Source organism: Triticum urartu, chromosome 4 (genome assembly GCF_003073215.2).
Source record: "Triticum urartu cultivar G1812 chromosome 4, Tu2.1, whole genome shotgun sequence".
NCBI classification, from domain to species: domain Eukaryota; kingdom Viridiplantae; phylum Streptophyta; class Magnoliopsida; order Poales; family Poaceae; genus Triticum; species Triticum urartu.
The window spans coordinates 514467147-514472821 of record NC_053025.1 but is presented as its reverse complement, the minus strand read 5'-3'; positions in this window follow the sequence as shown (position 1 = coordinate 514472821).

Below are 5675 nucleotides of genomic sequence, written 5' to 3'. Positions count from 1 at the left end.
AACCCACAATTTTGTATCTCAAGGAATTTAATTATGATAATTGCACTTTGATAGATTGTATTTCCTTGTTGCAACCCGTGTTAAATTCTCCTCATGCTTATGATCAAAATAAGGCTTTTACTAAACATATCGTTGATGCTTTAATGCAATCTTATGAAGAAAAGCTTGAACTAGAAGTTTCTATCCCTAGAAAACTTTTTGATGAGTGGGAACCTACCATTAAAATTAAGATCAAAGATCATGAATGCTATGCTTTATGTGATTTGGGTGCTAGTGTTTCCACGATTCCAAAAACTTTGTGTGATGTGTTAGCTTTCCATGAATTTGAGGAGTGTTCTTTAAATTTGCACCTTGCGGATTCCACCATTAAGAAACATATAGGAAGAATTAATGATGTTCTTATTGTTGCAAATAGGAATTATGTGCCCGTATATTGCATTGTTCTTGATATAGATTGCAATCCTACATGTCATATTATTCTTGGTAGACCTTTCCTTAGAACGATTGGTGCAATTATTGACATGAAAGAAGAAAATATTAGATTCCAACTTCCGTTAAGGAAAGGCATGGAACACTTTCCTAAAAGAAAATTAAACTACCTTATGAATCTATTATGAGAGCCATTTATGGATTGCATACCAAAGATGACAATATTTAGATCTATTCTTGCTTTTATGCCTAGCTAGGGGCGTTAAACGATAGCGCTTGTTGGGAGGCAACCCAATTTTATTTTTGTTCCTTGATTTTTGTTCCTGTTTAGTAATAAATAAATCATCTATCCTCTTTTATTATTGTGTTTCTTATGTTTTAATTAGTATTTGTGCCAAGTAAAGCCTTTAGGATCTTCTTGGGTGATTGTTGTTTGATCTTGCTGAAAAAAACAGAAAGTATGCGCTCGCGAGAATAATTTTTATTTTTTACCTGAGAGTGATAAAATACCAATTCCAACTACAGTATATTAATATAAAAACTATTTACGTCTTCCTAATTTTTCAGAATTGTTGGAGCTACAGAAGTATTCGAAACCTCCATATTGCTACACACTGTTCTGTTTTTGACAGATTCTGTTTTTCGTGTGTTGTTTGCTTATTTTGATGAATCTATGGCTAGTATCGGGGGGTATGAACCATAGAGAAGTTGGAATAAGTAGGTTTAACACCAATATAAATAAATAATGAGTTCATTATAGTACCTTAAAGTGGTGATTTATTTTCTTATACTAACAGAGCTCATGAGATTTTCTGTTTAAGTTTTGTGTTGTGAAGTTTTCAAGTTTTTGGGTAAAGATTTGATGGATTTTGGAATAAGGAGTGGCAAGAGACTAATCTTGGGATTCCCAAGGCACCCCAAGGTAAAATTAAAGGACAACCAAAAGCCTAAGCTTGGGGATGCCCCGAAAGGCATCCCCTCTTTCGTCTTCGTCTATCGGTAACTTTACTTGAGGCTATTTTTTTTATTCACCACATGATATGAGTTTTGCTTGGAGCATCTTTTATGATTTGAGTCTTTGATTTTTATTTTACCACAATCATCCTTGCTGTAGACACCTTTTGTGAGAGACACACATGAATCAGAATTTATTAGAATACTATATGTGCTTCACTTATATCTTTTGAGCTAGATAATTTTGCTCTAGTGCTTCACTTATATCTTTTTAGAGCACGGTGGTGGTTTTATTTTATAGAAATTATTGATCTCTCATGCTTCACTTATATTATTTTGAGAGTCTTTTAGAATATCATGGTAATTTACTTTGGCTATAAAATTAGTCCTAATATGATTGGCATCCAAGATGGGTATAATAAAAACTTCCATATATAGTGCATTGAATACTATGAGACGTTTGATACTTGATGATTGTTTTGATATATGAAGATGGTGAAATTAGAGTCATGATAGTTAAGTAATTTTGAAATTGAGAAATACTTGTGTTGAGGTTTGCAAGTCCCGTAGCATGCACGTATAGTAACCGTTGTGTGACAAATTTGAAGCATGAGGTGTTCTTTGATTGCCTTCCTTATGAGTGGCGGTCGGGGACAAGCGATGGTCTTTTCCTAACAATCCATCCCCCTAGGAGCATGCGCGTAGTGCTTGGTTTTGATGACTTGTAGATTTTTGCAATAAGTATGTGAGTTCTTTATGACTAATGTTGAGTCCATGGATTATACACACTCTCACCCTTCCATCATTGCTAGCCTCTTCGATACCGTGCATTGCCCTTTCTCACCTCGAGAATTGGTGCAAACTTCACTGGTGCATCCAAACCCCGTGATATGATACGCTCTTTCACACATAAACCTCCTTATATCTTCCTCAAAACAGCCACCATACCTACCTATTATGGCATTTCCATAGCCATTCCGAGATATATTGCCATGCAACTTTCCATCGTTCCATTTTTTATGACACGCTCCATCATTGTCATATTGCCTTGCATGATCATGTAGTTTACATCTTATTTGTGGCAAAGCCACCGCTCATAATTTTTATACATGTCACTCTTGAATCATTGCACATCCCGATGCACCGCTGGAGGCATTCATATAGAGTCATATTTTGTTCTAGTATCGAGTTGTAAATAAATAGAAGTGTGATGATCATCATTATTAGAGCATTGTCCCGTGAGGAAAAAAAGAGAAAGGCCAAATAAAAAAAGAGAAGGCCCAAAAAAATAAAAGAAAAAATGAGAGAAAAGGAGAGAAGGGGCAATGTTACCATCCTTTTTCCACACTTGTGCTTCAAAGTAGCACCATGATCTTCATGATAGAGAGTCTCTTATTTTGTCAGTTTCATATACTAGTGGGAGTTTTCATTATAGAACTTGGCTTGTATATTCCAACATTGGGCTTCCTCAAAATGCCCTAGGTCTTCGTGAGCAAGAAAGTTGGATGCACACCCACTTAGTTTCTTTTATTGAGCTTTCGTACATTTATAGTTCTAGTGCATCCGTTGCATGGCAATCCCTACTCCTTGCACTCACATCAATTGATGGGCATCTCCATAGCCCGTTGATTAGCCACGTCAATGTGAGACTTTCTCCTTTTTTGTCTTCTCCACACAACCTCCATCATCATATTCTATTCCACCCATAGTGCTATGTCCATGGCTCGCGCTCATGTATTGCGTGAAAGTTGAAAAAGTTTGAGAATACTAAAGTATGAAACAATTGCTTGGCTTTTCATCGGGGTTGTGCATGATGGGAGCATTTTGTGTGACGAAAATGAAGCATGGCCAAAATACATGATTTTGTACGGATGAGCTTTCTTTGGCTATGTAATGCCCTGGATGTAACTTACCATATTTGTACTCCGACTCTTACCATTTCCGGCTTTAAGTTATGAGATTCCCTTTGTGGTTGGGTTTTTGTCTTTGTTTTGCATTTTTCATGTCATGCATTTCATATCATGTCATCATGTGCATCGCATTTGCATACGTGTTCGTCTCATGCATCCGAGCTTTTTCCCCGTTGTCCGTTTTGCAATCCGACCCTCCTACGTCCTCCGGCGTACCCCTTTTGTCTCTTTTCATGAGCGGGTGTTAAATGTTATCGGAACAGTCCGAGATTTGCCAAGCGGCCTTGGTACACCACCAGTAGACCGCCTGTCAAATTTCGTGCCATTTGGAGTCCGTTTGATACTCCAACAGTTAGTCGGGTAACCGGAAAGTCCTCTTGTGTGTTGCAGCCCAACACCCATCAAACACGGCCCAATAACCCTTCCAAACCATCTCCATGTCCTCCGCCGTCGGATCAGGATCGCGTGGGCGAAAACTACACTCCATTTGGACACTCCTACCTCCTCCTACATATATATATGTGATCCCCTCCAAAAATCTCGTAGTCTAACCCTAGCCCCGCTCCTCTCGCGCCGCTGGACACGTCCGCGTCTGCCGGACACGTCCGCCTCCTCCACCCGCGCCTATTGCACGCCGCCACGTGTCCCTGCCGCCACCTCGCCGCCGCCGGCCCGCTCGGCCTAGATCCGCCCCCCCGCGGCCCGTACGCCGAGACCCGCCCAGAGTCGCCGCCCCGCCGCCGTCCCACGATGTTCTTTGTCCTCACTGGAGCTCGCCGGTCGCCGCCCTCCTCGCCGGAGCTCCGCACTGGCCGGATCCACCGCAGGGTGGATCGATCCACCCGCACGACGAACCAAACAGCCGCCTCGTCCCGCACCACTCCGTCCCGCTGGACCATCCGATCTCGTTTCTCGCGAGGTTGTTATTCCACTAAGTCCTTTTCCCCCCTCATGTTTTGATGCCCTGTTCATCATGCCATAACTCCATGACCATAACTCCGTTTCATGCACATGAGATATAGAAATGTTCATTGGGAGATGCTCTTAATTTCATTCCATTGTGACATGCTTGTTTGAGTCCATCTTGATGCCCAAATCGTTGTTGCAAGATTGCTATAAATTATTAGGTGTTGTTACTTATCAGAGTATGAGGATTTGTCATTTTTGTCACATTTGTTGTGTGCATCATATGGGCATGAGCTCTACATGTGTTTTGGTCTATGCCATGTCATCTTTACAGGGGTGCTTGCCATGTATTTTTTGTGATCAAAGTGGTGACTAGCACAAGCATGCAAAGTATCCTTCGTAATATTGATGATTTCAGGGACTTAGCTTTCTGCTAAGTCCTTGTTCTACTGTTATTTTTATCCCATGCAAATTTGATGCTACAGTGAGATCCATGCTTGTTTTGAGTAACTTCAGTAAGGGTGTTTTGGACATATGGTTGTGATCTATCCATCCATGCCCCTGTTTGCATTTATGGAGTGCCCTAGCATGTCTTAATATTGCTCTACTTTTGCTATAAAATGTTCCTGGCAGATTGTTTATGTGTTAATCAATTTTGCCATGGTTGTTGTTAGTGGTCGTTGCATTCTATGAACTTGCTCTTGCCATGGTTAGCTTCAAGAACATGTCTTCTTGCTGATGCTATGCTTATTTTGTCATGCAATGCCTTGTGATGAGTGATTTGAGCTCGCAAAGATGCCTTCATAATTTTTTTTATGCCATGCTCTCTTTTCTGCTAAGTCTGAAACTGTTTATAAAACTTGCTATGTTTACATGAGTGCCATCATATCTTCTGTGCCTTTTTGGCTCATGATCAGTAAGGGACTTTTGTTCTATGCATTTAGTAGATTCATGCCATGCCTTGTTTTGCTATGATATGTTCCTGTAGCATGTTGTTTTCTTGCTCTAAACATGACTTCCTGATGTCATTCATGGCATGCTAGTATTTTCACTAAGTCTGTGAAGCTGATATATTTTGCACTTTTGCCATGCTTGTTTGAACCTGTTCTTGTGTGATTTAGACATAGCTCAGTGTTCATGTTTTTTCAAGCATATTGAGTAGATCACTGCCATGTGCTTTGTTGCTATGTTGGGGTGCAGTAGAAGAGTAAAGGTGGTAATGGATCTTCCCACCCACCCAACCCAGGCTATCAGAACAAAGCTCAGTCTCAAGCTCCAGGGGCAAGTGCTCCTTATCACCGTCTGCTCTCAGAGGTTACTTGCAACAAGTGTCAGCAGAAAGGGCACTACGCAAACAAGTGCTTCAACCAAAGGCGCCTTCTGCCTCCTCCTCCCGTGAGTCTGCCAGCAATGCAGTGGTCAAGCATAATCCCAAGCATGCTAAGGTTAACATGATGAACGCAGCTCAGGCATAGG